The 20,159-nt window shown below is 37.0% G+C and overlaps 1 long non-coding RNA gene across 1 annotated transcript in view; it reads right to left on the bottom strand.

Annotated features, from left to right (window-relative positions):
- Positions 1–252: 252 nt before the first annotated feature.
- LOC119238819 (uncharacterized) overlaps positions 253–20,159 on the bottom strand; it is a 35,974-nt gene continuing 16,067 nt past the window's right edge. Inside the window, exons 2-3 of the long non-coding RNA XR_005123685.2 lie at positions 4,263–4,450; positions 253–978 (exon numbers count right to left, since the gene is read on the bottom strand). This is a non-coding gene — a long non-coding RNA (uncharacterized LOC119238819). The remainder of the gene's footprint in view (positions 979–4,262; positions 4,451–20,159) is intronic.

The following is a 20,159-nucleotide window of genomic DNA, read 5'->3' as shown; positions in this document are numbered from 1 at the left end:
TGTTATGAAGCTGACCACAGCCTCTGCAGTGCAGGTTTGATTCCCAGCCGGCCAGGGAGATACCCACATGGCACGGTAGACCTCTCCTGTCTCGCCCTCTGCTCCCCTCAGCAGTGCTTTTGGTCTGTCTGCCTGCTCTGCTCCCCACTCTGCACTTCTTACAGAGTGAATCCTCTCACCCTCCTGCACTTCTTGCTTATACCCCAGCTATTGTATAAATAAATAAATCTTTAAGAAAGAAAGAAATCCACCTAAGAATCTCTTTATTTTTCATTCAGGTCACAGCATGATGTAGGTGAGGCAGCTCTTCTGAACAATTCCCCTCTAAGTGGTGACTCAGGGCCCCAAGGATGCTTCTAGCTATTAGTACATTCAAAACAGTGTACAAGAGTAACACTGACAGGGAATATGGGAATAGAAAATTGTACAAGATTATTTAAGGGCAGAACCTAAAAATATTTTACATTATTTTGTTTACATTCCATTGACCTGAACTATGTCACATGACCCTTATGTCACATGTCACAATCCCAATATACATAAAGTTGCATGAAAATGATACTACTAAATTCAAATGAGTAGTTAACAGTGGGCAGTGAGTCGAATGAAGTATCCTATACAGTTTAATATTATATTTCTTAAGTGAATGGCTTATACTTGTAATTTCATTATACTGTAATCCATATATGCTTATATATGTCTGAAATTTGTCTAATTTCAAGGGAGAATAACATGCAATTGTCCTTTCTGTCAGCAAGAGAAAACCAATGTGTTGAACATATAACATAGTCTCAATCACTACCAAATTCTGGTCAACAAAATATGTCATTCTTCCTCTTATATAGCAAACAAATTCACTTTTTCTCCCTTCTTCAAAGATAGTATTTTGATGTTTTTCCATTCCCATCTTCCATCTCAGGATATAGGATCTCTGCCATCTCGATCACATCTATATATGATTCCTCATGGCCAGGTGATCTGTGAACCAGAAAAACAAAACAAAACCAAAAGAAAAAACACCAAACAAGTTATCTGCACCTTCACTTTACATTCAAACACAGGATGTCTACATTCAATATCATGAATTGAGAGGGGAAGAATAAGAGATAAACACCAGCCAATGTTCTTTAGTGATTCTGAAACACTGGTTTAGGCCTTAAGTTCACTGTCCGGAAAGAGTTACTTTGTTTTTTGTGTGTTTTTTTTTGTTTGTTTTTTTTTTTTTTGTATAGCCCTTGGCTAGGACCCTTTGAGTTTCTTTTTGGTCATTATTCTCCTCAGCCATATGTGTTAAGTTCGGGAAATATGGTCTTCTTGTAGAAGGATTCAAATGCACAAGAATTGATTTAGTAATTGAATTTTAAAATATATACCTATTTTTAACAGTGCACTTGTGGTTTCCTTGATAATACAGTTCCCTCAGAAAGCATTGATTCTGATCTTATTTGCTTCAGCCCATGTCATGCAAGCACTAATCATACCCAAAGATTTTTTGTAAAATTAATATTCCCATTTATTTCATATGGCAACTTTCTCTACTGACATGGCACTTTCCTACTTTTGTGTTTCTTTGAACAACTGGGGTTAAATTGCACCTCTTCTATGGCGTCTCCCTTCTAATCTTTTTTCTACTGTACATATTTGTTGTTGTTATTTTTTACTGTGCCTTGTTTCTAAAAATCTTTTCAGTTCAATCCTTTTAAGAAGTTGGATGTTCCAATCCCAAAAGACCTTGGATTTCTGACCTCTCTTTCATTTCTTCTTGCAAGATGATTAATTCTTTCCTGAGTTCATTTCTTTGTGTAATACTTTATGAAATAAGGCTAATGATAGACAATACACTAGGGCTGTGAAAAATTTCAACATCTAACGAGAAATAAATAGCAGACTGTATTGTCGACTGTATTGTCTTACAGTCCTCGAGGCTAGATGTGCAAGATTAATATGCCAGCTCAGTTGGTTTCTTCTGGGGACTGTGAAAAAGAGTCAGATCCATGCTTCTCTGCTGACTTTTGGTATGTTGCTGGAAATTTTTGCATTTTTTTAATTTGATTTGATCACCCCGATCTCTGCCTTTACCGCCAATTGAGGTACTCCCTGTGTATATGTCTGCTTTTAAATTTCCCTTTTTAATAAGACAACAGTGATATTGAGTAAGTGCCAATGTTAATGACCTCATTTTAACTTGATTACCTCTATAGAGACCATATCTCCAAATAATGCCAAATGCTGAAGTACTAGAGATTAGGATTTCAACATTTGAATTTGAGGGAGATTCAACACAAACCATAGCACATAATAATGCATTGATAAGAAATATTTTTATTAAAGTATTTCTTAAGTTACATTTTTTATATAGTGGCTAATGTTTCTCATCCATCTCTTCATGAAGAAGAGTTAGATATATTATATTATGATAAATGATTAGCTATAACATTACAAGGAAAACAAGGAGGCAGAATACACCCTTTGAAAGGTCTTAAAGAAAGGTCTTCTGTGTAATAGTTATGTAAAAATTATGGTGTCATCTAAAGTTTTCTATTACAATGTTGTTTCATATTGTTAAAAGAGAAACCTCAGTAGGTTTAAATAAATATAAAAAAAATAAAATCAGGGAAAAAAACATTGAGGCATTCATTTTATTAAAATCAATTATCCTTGTCATTTTCTCTATTTATTGATATTTATATTATTTACTTGAATAAGGTGACCCTTTCATTTAAGGTGGTGAACCATCAAGTAATAACTATACTAAAGAAAAATTAATGCATGTTTTAGATGAAAATAAACTGTTATTGCAGTCAGAATGTTTTATTGAAACTATAGAAGTATTCACCGAAATAATAGTTGTTGGTAAAGGTTGAAAGATATGGGTTTGTTTGTTTTAGCTCTAAACTGCACACTTGCTTTTGCTTACTCTGACCAAAGTGTTATCTCAATAAAGCTCACTTGGACTTAGGCCAAATATCTGAGAAGTCAAAATTTAAGTGGCTTTCTTTTGCTCACCTTTCTGTTCTTTTCATCTAAGATCATCTTCCTTCCCCAGAACCCAGTTATGAAATATTGTCTACTTGTTTCCTGTTGCAAATTGTCTAACTCTAGCCTTTAGAAGACAGGGTGACAAATAACAAATTCTCAGGAAGTCTATTTGATTGAATACAGGAATGAATCACTCAATCAAGGAGTGAACTGTAGACCCTAATCCTACTTTGTAGTCCAAACAGCATGCCTTCTCCTTAATGTTGAAGTTCCGAAATTAATTTCCCTTCCCTTAGATTTTACTCCTTTTAGTATTTCTAGTTCATCTAGTTATAAAATGTAAATTTATAAATGCAGTAATTAACATTAGGGCATACATGATTGGCCCTCATAATGTTACTTGCTTTTAAGTTAAACGAATCTTTATTTTGGAATATTTCTGCCATTGTGATAAGAAAACAATTAGACCCCGACCAGATCTATTTTTGGGGGTAGTTTTCCAAGCTTGAGTTTGCTAGTCCTGAAAAGAGTGACTACATATATGGCATATATACAATATAAATTTATTTACTTTTTGATGAGAGAAGTTGAGAGATCAAACGCTGGAATGGTTTCAACTATGAATGTCTAGATTTTATTTTATTTTATTGGCGCAGAAATAGAGGGGAGAGTGGGGGGTGAGAGACAAAGGGGATAGGGAGCCCATTGGTCTATGGTGGAGGACGGGGTGCTTCGTGGTGGTGGTAAGTGACATACATCTGAAGAGGTGTGAACCTGTTTTTCAAAACCAAATATAGTGTTGTAAACCAGTGTTACTTTGATTTAAAAAAAAGAAGCTCTTTGTAAATTAAAATAAATAAGGTGTAAACATAGGAAGCTACTGAATATTTTCTGGTAGTTTTCATCTAAGTAGTCATGTGAAGTTAAGTTTTAGATCAAAGTTGAGCAGTGGGAAGTATTTCCCCATTTCAGACATCAGTAGTAAATAATTTTCTGCCAGGCTGAGAATATAAGGTAACAGGATATTACCTTAAAAGTAAAGTAAGCTTAAAAGTTAAGTATAAAACAGATTTTATAATGGTTGAAATCCAAACTAACATTGGTCATTATCTATTTCAGTTTTTGAAAATACAGAATACAAATTTTATATTACCTAGGAAATATTTAAAAAAGATTTTATAGTTACATACTAAACCCACTAGTTTGATATCCTGAACTAAATTTCCTACCAATCCTAAATATTTAAAATCTTCCTCTCCAAATTGTAATAAACATCTACTTACATTATGAAAATCCTAAGATAATGTTTCATATTGAGTAAAACTCAGACTTTTTCCCCTACAAATGCTGAAAAGATGATAAAAGATCATGTTTTCTTTATCCAGTCATCTGAATTGGCAATCCTCAATAAAACTGGTTCCAAATACATGATTATTTATCTTTGCTGCATAGAGTCCTCCAATCTACTAAACTGGAAAAGATAATAAAGAAAATACATTTAAAATTTGACAAATTATCAAAAACACTTTCAATGTCTATCTAGATAAATAAGCAAGTTAAATATTTAGACAAAGTTCTTGCTGTTCAGAAATCCACGGTCTAAGATATAGTACTTAAAACTAACAATTATAGAGGTATCAAATAATAGAATTTGATAATTCATTTATAATCACAAATGTAAACATTGAGGCTAAAAGATCAGAAACATTCTCTAAGAGGATGAATACTGGTTTCCTGATTCCCAGTCCTGTCCATTTGTTTAAGGCTATAGCTTGCTTAAAACATCCACTGGTAGGGAGCATGACTGGCATAAGAAAAACTCTATCATCTTTCTAATTAGGCAGTTCATGGATAGAATATCAGCTTTTCCAGTTATTGCGTGAGATTAAGAAAATCCATTTCCATTCTAAACTCTAGTTTCTTTGCTGACAAAACTTGTGTCTGTGCAATGTAAGTGTGTAGGAGCAAAGAATTGACCTATAGACGGAATAACCACAGTTAGTCTTTATTAAAACTGCAATTCACTCATGGCTGTAGAGAATGAAAATGGCATAGGCCTGGCTCTGGTTGGCTCATTCAGATGCCATCTTTCAGGAACGGAGGGTATATACATCTGTAATTTATATGTGGGAATTGGGTATCATTAGTAACACCTGCTTTGTTAGGGTTTTAAAGTACTTCAGAAACCTCAAAGCCATTATTATAATGCAACTCCCCAACTTATATACTAAGCCAAGGAGAGAAAAGAAATTGAGAAGGGATCAGGGCGGGAAATGCATATTTTTCTAAGTTACATTTTTTTTAAAAGATTTATTTATTGGGCCTCCCTGGTGGTGTAGAGGTTGAGCGCTGGGTTGCGAAGCTGCCCGCAGCCACTGCAGTGCAGGTTTGTTCCCTGGCCACCGGTGAGGGTCCCACATGGTGCACAGACCTCTCCTGCCGCCTGCTGCTCCCCTCAGCAGTGTATTTCATCAGTCTGCCTGCTCTGCTCTCTGCTCTGGCTCTGGTGAATTCTCTCACCCTCCCGCACTTCTGGCTGTACCCAGTGCTTGTACAAATAAATAAATCTTTAAAAAATAAATAAATAAATAAAACCTTTATTTATTTATGCATACAGCTAGGGTACAGGCTAGAGATGCGGGGGGATGGGGTGGTGATAGGATTCACCAGAGACAGAGTGGGGAACAGAGCAGGTAGATTGACCGAAGTATAAAGCTGAGGGGAGCAGCCCTGAGTCAGGAGAGGTCTGCTGCACATGTGGTTTGCTCCCTAGCTGGCTGAGTGTTGAACTGTGCTTCAGAGGCTGCAGATTGCTTCATAGTGCGGTGCTTAACCCCTTGCACCACCAAGGAGGCCCCTAAGTTACATTTTTGCTTACAATACTACTTTTTTTAAAAAACAAAACAAAACAAAACAACCCTCCTCAGAGAGGATTTTTGTTTATTTTGCCTGTTGATTGTCATGCATTAGCTTATATATTGCCCAAAAGCCAAATGGGGAAAAACTGTTTAAAAGGAGACAGATGGAAGTATTTTAACCAAATACACTTTTAATTTTAAAGGTCTTAATTGCATATTGCTTTACAGTGTTACTGATGTTGGTGAGACCATGCATTGCACATCAGCAAGTATGAAACTTCCTTCATGTCTGCATATGTCTTTCAGTCAGAATCAGCGTTTGCAGAATTGTTGCCTAATCAGATTGGGCTGACAAATGTTTCTTCTTTCAGTAGTACAATATTCACTTTAATTATTATATTTAAGTACGTTTATTGAGACATATACTCTCCAGTCCTCACCAATCCCTGTCTTACACCTTGATGCTTCATTTCTTTCACATTACCCATGGTCCCTGAAAGCATTAAACTTCACAGTCCCAAGGAGAGGTATACTGTTATTTTTCTTTCCTCCAGAAAAGAAAATACAAGGAAAGTGATGGAGTAAATCTTAAAGATAAGGAGAGTAGGCAGAAATGATTAAAATTGTTCATAGATAATAAAATAATTTCTAAACTGTGAAAAGAAAATTGAATATAAAACAGAATAAGAAAATAACCTCCCAAAACTAAGATTTCAAAAACAAGAATAGAGTCCACCCCTCCTTGAGTAGCAGGTAAGATTGCCTTTGGCAGGATGTAATGGAAACCCAAATAAAAATGCATAACCTAACAGGTATGTTTCCTCCTCAGAAAGTAAGATTCCTGAGTAAGATCAAAACTGATCCATTGGTAAAGGAAGTCATCAGAATTGTCTCCTTTTCCTTTCCAAGTGTGATCCAAAATGTGTAGATTTTGTTCTCATATTTGTAAGATGGCTTTTTTATATCCAGGCATCAAGCCCATTCTAGATATGAATAAGGGAGTATACTAGAAAGATGCATTCTGGCTTTTGAGCATAAATATTTTAGTAATTTTCTCAAAGCCTTACTCTGTAGATTTTTGCTTGCATTTCATTGGTCTGAACTGAATCACAAAGCCAAATCTAATGGAAGGTAATGACAGAAAATTAGCAGTTCTAACTGAATATTTGAACAAGATTAGACTTCTGTTGCTAAAAAAGAGGAGGTAAAAGATTTGGATTAAGTTTTTATTAGCTAACAATTAAACAGCACTCTCTACATGCCAAACACTTCACATGTAATAAATCATCTAATACAAGTATCTCCTGCAGATGCCATGCTTCCATTTTAAATATAAATAAACTGAAGCGTACCAACATTTAATAATATGCAAAGGATCACCTAGCTAAGTATAGGCACAGATACAATTTTAGGGTTTCAAAGAAAAAGAAGTCTCTCTCTCTCTCTCCCCCTTCCTCTTTCTCTCCCTCTTCTTCTTTTTCTTTCTCTGTTCCTCTGTCTCTCTGTATGTCTCTCTCAAGAGACAGAAACAGAAAGAGAGAGAGAGAGAATTATTATGAAGAATTAGTTCACAAGATTGTGATAGTTGAGAAGTCCCACATCTGCTGTCTACAAACTAGAGACCCAGGCTATCCATTGGTGTTTTTGCATTCTGCATCTAAAAGTCTGAGACTCAGGGAAGCTAATGGTATAAATTTCAGTCCAAGAATGGGAAAGGACCATTGTCCCAGCTCAAGCAAGCAGGAAAGAAGAAAAAGGGATGAATTCTTCCTTCCTCTGACTTTTATTCATGTTTTCAGAGTACTACATAATTCCTATACTAGTGGAAATCTACTTCACTGAGCCCCTTGAGTCAAATGCTAATATTTTTCAGAAATACAATCATAGACACCCAGAAATAATATTTAATCTGGGCACCTAATGGTGCAGTCAAGTTGATGCATAAAATTAGCCATCACAGATGATACTAGTGACAGGGTGAAGAAAGTATATTGTCCGAGGGGGCGGAGCAACATGGCGGCGAGGAGACGCTGCGAGTTAAGATCTCCCATTAAAAAAAGTGAATAGGGAGGAAAAGCGGCAGGTCCCAGTGAGAACCGGGACACGGAAGATAAACGGGTGACGCCAGCGAACTGCCCGAAGAAGAAAGTGGCCATAAAAGAGGACTAGAAGGGAGGGAAGCGCAGAACCCTGCTCCCCTCCCCCGCCCACAGAGGCGGCACTCTCCGACCGGCAGAGAGGAGGAAACAACAAACCAAAACGACCAACAAGAACAAACGACGCAGCAAGCGGGACTGTGCCTGGAAAGGAACTATTGCAGCCACCACACCCCGTGAACGGGAGCTGAGGCGAACCCTGCAGGATCCGCCTCGGCGGTGAGCGAACGGCTCCGGGCGCCATTAGAGAAGAACAAAGACCCCGGGAGACGCGCACACAGCCCGGGCTGCCAGTAAGCTGGCGCGGAAACGCGGCGCGCTCGGGGAGCTTGAAAAGCAAGTGCAGACCTGGATCGCGGCTGCCCAGGTCCCCGCGCCTGCGACCTAGGCTTGCGGGGAGACGACCTAGGCTTGCGGGGAGACGCGCGGAGGTCCTCACTGAGGTGAAGGTCCCTCCCTGAGTGAGCAGGAACCAGGCGCCCAGGCACGGGAGCGGTGCCAAAGGCGCCATTCCCGCGCCACTGAACTGGGCTACAGCCCGCGTCCTGGAACTGAGGGCTTTGAACTGAGACCCGGGGCACGAAAATTCGGGGCGTGGTTTCTCCACGACGGTGGGGCACAAGGCAGACACAGCACCCCAAAGCTGTTGAGGTGTACCCTACCATTCCCGCTCTGTTCTCTGTCCCACGGGGTGGGGGAGGCGAAAAACAGCCCCCCAAGGACAATAGGAGAGATCTCTGGCGCCACCTAGCGACCAGGAAAAAAAAAAGTCACTAACACCCTATAAAACAGGACATTTCTTAAGACTGCTTGAAAAGGGCAGAAGGTTTCTGGAGGACCCAGTGGCCAGCCGGGAAGTTATTCCACGCCAGGCCCCTTCCGACCAGCAGTCTGAGCCCACAGAGGGAGCAGGCACCCACGTCTGGGGCAGACCGGGTGCGCAGAAGAGTGTGCCTGAAACCGGAGGCGCAGGGACTGCACCCCGCTTCGCCATTTGAGAACAGGGACATTTCTTCAGTAAAAACTGCCTAAAACCAGCAGAAAGCTCCCCCAGAAGACAGAGATGGCTCCTGGAAGAGCCAGAGGGGAGCGGAGAAGTTCACCCAAGATGTCAGTCAGTCCGAGCAACACAGTGTCCCAACGCATACGACAAATTAGAAAACAGACAGTAGGGAGTAGAAGAACCACACGCAACCTAAAAACTCCTCAGGAAAGAAGCACACCACAAAAAGAAAACCACTCCCCAGATTGCAACGACAGCAACTTGGAAGAACTTCTGAGCCTTCCAGAAAGAGAATTTAAAATTGCCATGATTAAAAAAGTGATAGATCAGAAGAAGGAAATTGAGTCCCTAAAGAGGGAAGTAAGAGAAATGCAGGAGATCAAAGAATTAATGGAGGAACTAAAGAACTCTGGGAAAAGCAATGAAAGCAGAATAGATGAAATGGAAGAACGAATAAGTAATCTTGAAGACACAGAAATAAAAAGAACCAAAACAGAAAAGGAAAGAGAAGTACGAAGGAAAAAGAATGAAGAAAGACTTCGGGAACTATCTGACTCCATGAGGAAAGGAAATATAAGAGTTATAGGAATTCCAGAAGGAGAGGAGAGAGATGTAGGAACAGAGAAAATATTCATGGATATAATTGAAGAGAACTTCCCAAATGCGAAGAAGGAGCTGAAAATTGATATACAAGAAGCAAGAAGAACACCAAACTTCCACGACGAAAGGAAAAACACAGCAAGACACATAATAGTAAAGCTCCCAAGAATCCAGGACAAGGAAAAAATAATGAAGCTGACAAGAGGGAAGAAACAGATAACATTCAAAGGAAAACCAATCAGGCTGACATCAGACTTCTCTGAAGAAACACTACGGGCAAGGAGAGAGTGGAGGGACATAGTCAACAGACTCCAAGAAAACAGATGCCAACCAAGAATACTCTATCCCGCAAAGCTCTCTTTCCTCCATGAAGAAAGAATATGGACCTTCCCAGACAAAGAGAAACTCCGGAATTTCATTGCGACTAAACCCCCACTCCAAAAAATACTACAAGGAATCCTAAAGCCAGAACCTCAGAGGGACGAATAACAACGAAAGAAGACCAAAAAAAAAAAAAAGTTATTAAAAGAATAAATAAATAAAATCAAAGGAAAGACAAACATAATGGCAAATACAGATGCTAACATATCAATATTAACGCTAAATGTAAATGGACTAAACTCTTCAATAAAAAGACACAGAGTTGCAGCCTGGATTAAGAAACAAAACCCAACCTTTTGCTGTCTCCAGGAAACACATTTAGCTACAAAAGATAAAAATAGGCTCAAAGTCAAAGGATGGAAAACAATCCTACAAGCAAATGGGCCAAAAAAGAAAGCAGGAACAGCTATACTTATATCAGATAAAACAGACTTCAAACTCAAAAAAATAAAAAGAGACCCCAATGGTCACTACATTATGATTAAGGGGACAATACTTCAAGAAGAAATAACACTCATTAACATATACTCACCAAACGAAAGAGCACCAAAATATATCAGACAACTGTTGTCCTCTCTGAAAACAGACATCAGAGAAAACACATATGTAGTGGGAGACTTCAACACACCACTATCAACAATGGATAGATCAACAAGACAAAAAATAAGTAAAGAAACTAAAGCTCTAAATAAGGACCTAGAGCATTTGGGCTTAACAGACATCTATAGAACACTAAACCCAAAAAAAACGGAGTACACATTTTTCTCAAGCGCACACGGATCATTCTCCAGGATCGATCACATACTGGGGCACAAGACAAACATCAACAGATACACCAAGATTGAAATCATACCAACCATCTTTTCTGACCACGAAGGCATCAAACTAGAAATAAATCATAAAAAGAAGGCAAGGTACTATCCTACCTCATGGAGATTAAAAGCCATACTACTGGAAGACCACTGGACTAACGAGGAGATCAAAGAAGAAATTAAAAAATTCTTTGAATTGAATGACAAGGAGGACACCAATATCCTAAATGTATGGGATGCAGCAAAAGCAGTAATAAGAGGAAAATATATAGCAATAGAAGCTCACATCAAAAAACAAGAAAGAACTCAAAGAAACAACCTAATCTCGAAGCTCAAAGATCTAGAAAAAGAACAACAAAAAAACCCCAGAACCAGTAGAAGAAAAGAAATAATAAAAACCAAAGCAGAAATAAATGAAATTGAAACTAAAAAAACAATCCAAAAGATCAATGAAACCAAGAGCTGGTTCTTTGAAAAAATAAATAAAATAGACAAACCCCTAGCCAGGCTCACAAAGGAAAAAAGGGAGAAAGCACAAATACACAGAATCATAAATGAAAGAGGAGAAATCACAACGGACACAGCAGAAATCAAAAGAATAATCAGTAACTACTATGAACAGTTATATGGAAACAAGTTCAACAATCTAGAGGAGATGGACAAATTCCTACAACTCTACAATCACCCAAAGCTAGATAAAGAAGAAATAGAACACCTAAACAGACCAATTACAAGCAGCGAAATTGAAATGGTAATTAAAAACCTCCCCAAAAACAAAAGCCCAGGACCTGATGGATTTACAAATGAATTCTACCAAACATTCAGAGACGAATTAGTGCCTATCCTTCACAAACTCTTCCAAAAATTGAGAAGGAAGGGACAATACCAAACACGTTCTATGAAGCCAATATTACACTAATACCAAAACCGAATAAGGACAACACAAAAAAGGAAAACTATAGGCCAATCTCCCTAATGAACACTGATGCAAAAATCCTCAATAAAATTTTAGCTATCAGAATCCAACAATGTATCCATAAGATAATTCACCACGACCAAGTTGGATTCATTCCAGGGGCACAAGGATGGTTTAACATCCGAAAATCAATCAACGTTATCCAACACATCAACAAAAAGAAATATAAAAACCATATGATAATATCAATAGATGCTGAGAAAGCTTTCGACAAAGTGCAACACCCATTCATGATAAAAGCCCTTGAAATTCTTGGGATACAAGGAACATACCTCAACATCATAAAGGCCATCTATGACAAGCCAACAGCCAGTATCATTCTCAATGGTGAAAAGCTGAAAGCAATTCCATTAAGATCTGGAACAAGACAAGGATGTCCACTCTCACCACTGCTTTTCAATATAATACTGGAAGTCCTAGCCAGAGCAATAAGACAAGAGAAAGACATCCAAGGAATCCAAATAGGAAAAGAAGAAGTCAAACTATCACTATTTGCAGATGATATGATAATATACATAGAGAACCCCAAAATCTCCACAGAAAAACTAATTCAACTCATCAATCAATTCAGTAAAGTGGCAGGATACAAAATCAACACGCAAAAGTCAGTAGCCTTCCTATACACAAACAATAAATCTGAAGAAGAAGAAATCAAAAAAACCACCCCTTTTATTATCGAAACAAAAAAAATCAAATATTTGGGAATAAATCTAACAAAAGAGGTAAAGGACCTATACAAAGAAAACTATAAAACACTGTTAAAAGAAATAGAAGAAGACACAAAGAAATGGAAAGACATCCCCTGCTCATGGATTGGAAGAATAAACATTATTAAAATGGCCATCCTACCAAAAGCAATATACAGATTCAATGCTATTCCAATCAAAATCTCAATGGCATTCTTCAAAGAAATAGAACAATTATTGATGAAATTCATATGGAATCACCAAAAACCCGAATAGCCAAAGCTCTACTGAAAAAAAAAAGAAGGAAATGGAGGCATCACACTCCCAGACTTCAAACTATACTACAAAGCCATAATCATCAAAACTGCATGGTATTGGAACAAGAACAGACATACAGACCAATGGAATCGAATAGAAAATCCAGAAATAAACCCACAGATTTATGGTCAACTAATCTTTGACAAAGGAGCAAAGACTATGCATTGGAGCAAAGAAAGTTTGTTCAATAAATGGTGCTGGGAAAACTGGGTCGCTACATGCAAAAGAATGAAGCTTGACCACTACCTCACACCATACACAAAAATCAACTCAAAATGGATTAAAGAACTAGACATAAGACCTGAAACCATAAAATACATAGAAGGAAATATAGGCGAAACACTACGGGATTTGCACATCAAAGACATCTTTACAGACACATCACCCAAAGCAGTGATAGTGAAGAGAAAGATAAACAGCTGGGACTACATCAAATTAAAGAGCTTCTGCACAGCAAAAGAGACAATAACAAAAACAAAGAGAAACCCCACCAACTGGGAGAACATTTTTGCACCCAACACTAATGATAAAGGACTGATCACAAAAATCTGCAAAGAGCTGATGAGACTCAGCAACAACAAAGAAAATAATCCAGTCAAAAAATGGGCAGAAGAGCTAAAAAGAAACTTCTCTGAAGAGGAAATGCAAATGGCCAACAGACATATGAAAAAATGTTCAACATCACTTGTAATCAGGGAAATGCAAATCAAAACTACCATGAGATACCATCTCACACCAGTGAGAATGGCACATATTAAAAAAACTAGCAACAACAAATGTTGGCGAGGATGTGGAGAAAAAGGAACTCTTGTGCACTGTTGGTGGGAGTGCAAACTGGTCCAACCACTATGGAGAGCTGTGTGGAGATTTCTGGACCTACTAAACATAGAGCTTCCATATGATCCAGCAATTCCACTCCTAGGTATTTACCCAAAGGACACAGAAACATCAATTCCAAAGAGCACCTGCACTCCTATGTTTATAGCAGCACTGTTTACAATAGCTAAGCTTTGGAAACAACCCAAATGCCCAAAAGTAGATGACTGGATCAAGAAGATGTGGTACATATATACCATGGAATATTACTCAGCATTCAAAAAAGATAAACACATGCAATTTGCAGCAACATGGATGGCACTGGAAGGGATCATGCTCAGCGAAATAAGCCAAAAAGAAAAAGAAAAATACCGGATGGTCTCACTCATAGCAGGAATCTAGAAAACTTAAATAAGGGACCAGGAAAATGAATATAAGAAAGTGAAAATCAAAATCAACAAAAAACTATGAACCAGAGACACTTTTTGGGGGGTGGGGGGCGGGAGGGGAAGGATTGGGGTCAGAATGGGGCGTTTGCAATTGTATGGGGGAATATAAAAATAAAATTTAATATTTAAAAAAAAAAAAAAAAAAAAAAAAAAAAAAAAAAGAAAGTATATTGTCCATAGCAGCAGTGAGAAGGTAGACAAAGAGAACTCTTTTGATTTGTGATTTCTCCTGTGGGAGAAAGTGAGAATATGTGAATGAACATCTAGCTTCACCACCTGTGTGGGGTTCTCTCAGATAAATCCATTCTCTCTCTATCCATCAAAAGAACTGAGTCATAAGCTGTATAACCAGTAGAAGTGGCTGGGAGAACAGCATTGAGGGCTCAAAATGAAGCAAAGGCACATGGATCCTACTAACTCCATCATGGACTACATCAGGAAGCGTACCTCTGTCATTGGGACATCTCATCCATGGAGTCCTCCAGCTGACCCACAGATACCCAGAACACTCTGTGCCCTGAACTCACCCCCACCCCCACACCATGGTCAGTTTCCTATACAAGCTCCTGATGGTAGCAAGAGCAGGCTTTGGTAGACATCTAGTGAGCATGCACAGAAATCTGGACCAAATCTGGAGGTCAGGAAGAATCACAAACTTGACCACTTAGAATTGCCTTTGGGGAAACAAAAGGAGACTGTCTGCAATTGGTATGCCTCAGGATCAAGAGAAAGCATACAATTTAAATATTCTGTCACAAGAGGGAGCAAGAAGTGTGGAACAAGTGCATCCAGAGATGCTCTGATAAAGCACCAGAATCCCTACTAGGGCTAAAGAAAGATAATACTTTTCCAAATTCAGTCAGTAAGTTCTGCAGTAGGGGACAGCTACTTCAAGTGTAAAGAGAGAAATGCAAGACTTTAATAAATATGAAAAATCAAGGCATGACACCAGAAAAGGATCACATTAATGATCTAGTAATTGACATGAAGATCCACAATTTATCCAACAAAGAATTCAAAATAGCTGTTTTAAGGAAGCCCAATGAACTACAAGAAAGCACAGAGTGATAATTCAAAGAAATTAGGGAAACTATATACAAACAACATGAAATTTTAAAAAGATGGAAATTACAAAAAAGAAACAAACAGGAATTCTGAATTAAGAATATAATGAATGAAATTTTAAAAGTGCAATAGAAAGCATTAACTTCAAAATGAATTAAGCAGAAGAAAGAATCTGTGAAACAGAAGACAGAGCCTTGAAATTATCCATTCAGAAGAGATCAAATCAAAAAGGATGAAAAGAGTGAAGATAGCCATGTAATCCATGGGTACTATAAAAAGAACCAATATGCTAATTATGGGAATTCTTGCAAGAAAGGGAAAATGAAAATTTATTTTTAAAAAAATGACTGAAATCTTCCCATACCCATGTCATCCATATTTATAAATCTCATGGCTTAAACAAATTCAACTATTGCCAAAACACAGATTAAACCATCAAAAGCTAAAGACAGAGAGAATCTTAAAAGCAGGAAAATTGTCATAAACTTATCAATTAAAAGTTATCCCTTCATGACTATCAACAGATTTCTCATGCAAAACTTTAACTGTCAGGTCAGAGTGATCAAAGGGGAAAAATATCTGCCAACCAGCAAATACTTTATACATCAAAATTATCCTTCAGAAAAGAAGGCAAGATAAAGACATTCTCAAGGATACAAAAGCTTCGGGAATGCCAGTTAAAGGTGAAGAAATTCTGGGGATATAATATCCAGCATAGATACTGTTGTTAACAATATAATATTATGTACTTTGCCAGGAGAGTAGATCTTAAATGCTCTGATCACACATATACACACATATACAAAAGTTAATAAATGATGGTAGGTAACCTTATTGCAATCATAATTTAGCAAAATGTATATCAAATCATTATATTGTATTCCCTAAACTTGCACAATTTTATATGTAATACAATGAAATGTAATACATTATCGGTCAATAAAACTGGAAAAAAATAAAAGAAAAATAATGAGGGAAAATAATTTGCAGCCTAGAATTGTATACCTTCCCAAGCTATATAGTGTAGATAAGGGCAAAACAAAGAGAATTCCAGCCTTGCTAAAACCTAAAACAAAGTAATTTGTGTATATATTCTGAGGAAGCAAAAAACAACAAAAGAAAAGAATGAATGAATGAATGAATAATAAATAAAGAAAAGGGAGAAGAGAAGAAGGAGGAGGAAAAGAGGGAGGGGGGAATATACAATATTCAAGAAAGCCAGAATCTAATATAGGACAAAAATCAAGTGAATTCTCATGATGATGATGAAAGGATTTTTAGTCACAGAGAAAAATTGATGGAGTGAATGGAGCAGAAGGATGGAAGGCACCAAAAAGGACACCTTCATAGGAGGAAAACAACCACCAGAAAGATTACCTTATAGCTTTCAATATATTCATGTAAAGATATCTTTATATTGTACTGGAAAAGGATTTGGGATGAAATAAATAGCAATAGTTCACAGAAAAATTATGAAGAATATTCGTTATTAACTCTGGGAAAGACAAATTTAGAACAAAGAAATGTAATTACCGTGTCTTATATGGAATATCTTAATAAAAATATAAACGTTGATTTAACCAAAAATTTGAATAAAGTATGTTAGGGGGCATACAAGCTATAACATCTTTATATTTCTATAGTAAATATCAATAGAGTCAATAATACTTAAACTAATAAATGTTTTTAAAAGTAGCAAAGCATGTTATTTAGAGATTAGGAGAAGAACACTAGCAGACTCAGCTAAATAGTATTGACAATGGTTATACCTTTGGGAGCAGGAATTGTAATTGGGATTTGAGTGGACAAGCAACTACTTATTTTTTATTTGGGCCTTGAGAATCTGTTTAACCTTTAAATCTCTGTCTATCTATCATCTATATTCAATACAAATAAAAATGGTTTTTAAATGAGTGTATTAGTCATAAATTTTAATTTTCATTGCAAGATACATTTTTTATTTTATTTTTTAAATTGAGTAATGTTGGTTTACAAAACTGTGTGATTCAGATCACCCCTTTTCAGAGGTATACAAGATACATTTAAGAGGTGATATCATTATTCTTTTCAGCTTCTTTTAGATGATTCCATTGTTACTCTACCCTTGTGAGGTTTTTCATAACCCCAAACCTTTAAACTTCACCTTAAATTCCTTCCTAATGCTATATATTTATACACTTGTTAAGTAGATAAACAAAGTGATTTGATTAAGTATGTACATACAAGTGTTCTTAAAATCTGTTGAATTTCTTCTTTTGCGTTTGGGAATTATGGCAAAAGTTAAGTTTGGAAAATAAATCCACCACAGAAGTATAAACATTATTCATGCAAATTTTGAAAACATTCATAAAATTTATGCACAAGGTAATCTGTTAGATGGTTATTCAAATGTGGCAAAGCACAGTTGAAAGTAAAAATCAAACATCTGGGGCCAGAATATATGTAATCAGGGAGGTTTAGATATGCATGTCTATCAATCATCATGCCCTTGAGGAACTCTGAATTCGAAATTACAACTCCCCCCTCTTTGAAGTTCCCCAATTGAAGTGAATGTCCAAAATAGGTAATTGATAACATCATGATTTATCTATGCTAAAATTGTAGATTTACCCACTTAACATTCATAAGAGAAATTTTGTTATTTAGACTTGCTCAGGGAAAAAAGATCATCCAAGTAACAGTTCATTTTGTGTCAACTTGACTGGGCTCTGGGTGCCCATATCATGGTAAAATATTCTGAGTGTGTCTGTGAGGATGTTTTTCCATGCGATTAACACTGAGTAGGTAGACTGGATAAAGCAGATTGGTGGGTGTTGGTGGGCTTTCATCCAGTCCACTGAAGGTCTGCATAGAACAGAAAGTCAGAGTAATTGAGAATATCCACTCTGTGTGATTGTCTTCCTGATGGGATATCCTGCCTTAACCAGAATCAGACTGGACTTTACAAGGGTTCTCCTGGTTGTCAGGGCTTTAATTTCACACTCAATTTCTGATTGGTTCCCCAGGGACTCTGGCTTGTCAACTCTGTATCTTGGTATTTTTCAGCCTCCATAACTTCCTGAGTAAATACCTTATAATCTCAATCTATATCTCTCTCTCTCCCCCCGCCTCCCCTCTCTCTCTTTCTCTCTATGTAGTAGGAGACAGATATGGACAGATAATGTCTATATAACATAGTTACTCATATTTTTATAGATGGAGAGGATCATATATACATAGACACACATGTATTATACCTTACTGGTTTATTTCTCTAAAGTAGCTAGAAGAACGCAGTGCTTTTTATATATTTTTTCTGGAGGGAAAGTGGACAAATGCAGTTAAGTTGATATGTCTAATTATTCAATATTCTGTCAAGCAAACTGAAGTCATACATGGTTAATTTTTGTCTGAGTTTAGTCTTTGACCTGAATGTAACAGGAATCAGCTAAAGCTAATTTAGGCCAATTTTTTTTTTAAAAAATACTTGGGAGGGATTTATTTTGAGGAGACATTAAATATCTCAGTGGTGTGAAGGGCAGAAGTGCTGCCACTCCCATGAAGAAGCTGGAACAGAATGCCATTTCAGTTTCCCAACTCTACTTATTTCAAGACATTTGTTTTTACTATTTTTCTGTGTACTGACAAACTATTACTCTGTTCACACAATGATGTTTTAATTTCAGAGGTTTGAATTTTCTTTCCTTCATGAGAGCTGCCCATGTAAGGATGAAATTCTTGATTCCCAACTCTAGATTCTTAAGGGAAGAATTGATTGGTTCATATTTGAGTCAGATCTTGCTGCTCTGAGCATCCACCATTAGCAACAGGGAGTCATGGCTGTTGTCTCCCATATCATGCATGTGTGGATGAGGTCTGGGAATGGTAGGCGTCTTCAAATAAGACAGAATATTCTGAACCCTTTTCTTTCAATATTTGTTAAAACCTTCTATGAGTCCAGCGCTGGGAATAAAATTCTGAAAAGATAGACATGTTTCTGGCCCTCACAAACATTACTCTCCAGTTAGTTATATTGGGGACTAATATTGGGGGAGGGATTAATGAGGATTGTTATTTACATATAATTAATTGGCAAGGGATCACAGTATTATGTGGACAAAAAGGTGTTCTTGAAGTTCTTCCCCCTGACTTGGGAGGTCATTGATATCTTCTTGTGAAAACTGACAGCTACAGTGCAGAGATGTTAACTTGGTGAAACAGATGAAAGTAAAGTATAATGTCATAGACCAAGACTTTAATGTTTATTTAGACACCTACTATTGATGGATCTAAAACAGTGTTGGATATTGATAGATATCGTAGTTTGGATTTTCCCCGAGTCAGATTCTGAAATGAGAAGACAGAATTAAACTTCTGTTTTGATAGTATTCTTAACTGATTCTTCCAAGATGGCCAACAGCAATTTTGGTTTGTATTCCCAGTAGAGCACCTCCCACAGAAAAACAGAACCTTTAAAAAAAAAAAAAAAGGAAAGAAAACAGACCTTTTCCTAAGTGCTTTAGGAAAGATTTCCAGGTCGACACCCATGGAAATAATTGGGCCATTGAACAATCGCTTTAGAAAACACACTTGAAATAGTCTGACAGATAGGGATTGGGAAGGTCACACATCACAATGACCAGATAGTGGTTGAGGATGAGTAGTTCTTCAAAAAAATATCATAGCATTATTACCAGAAGAGAGATTGGATGCTAGGCAGGCAAAATCACATATGTCTGTTAATGTTGGAGACCTTACTCATTCAATTCTAATTTTACAATTGGAGGTGTGTTATGTGTTACACAGATCATCAGAAGGAACTAATAAATAGTTCATACTCTGATGTTCTTCTAGAATAATTTGCAAAGAGCAAAACTTAAATCACCTGCATTTTCATTTCAGGATAATATAAAAATGACACTTAAAGAAATAATGATTCTTAACCCATATTGGTATATATATATATTTTTCCACTGATATTTCCTGAAAATCTGATTTAGTAGGCCACTACTTAGAAAATTTTGTACATACAACTTTTCTCAAGGGATTGATTGGGTTCTACTTGAAAAAGTTAAACCCCT

This window comes from Talpa occidentalis, unplaced genomic scaffold, assembly GCF_014898055.3.
Source record: "Talpa occidentalis isolate TD23 unplaced genomic scaffold, MPIMG_talOcc4v2.1, whole genome shotgun sequence".
Classification (NCBI taxonomy): Eukaryota; Metazoa; Chordata; class Mammalia; order Eulipotyphla; family Talpidae; genus Talpa; species Talpa occidentalis.
The sequence above is the reverse complement of the archived record's forward strand: the minus strand, read 5'-3'. Positions and strand labels throughout refer to the sequence as shown.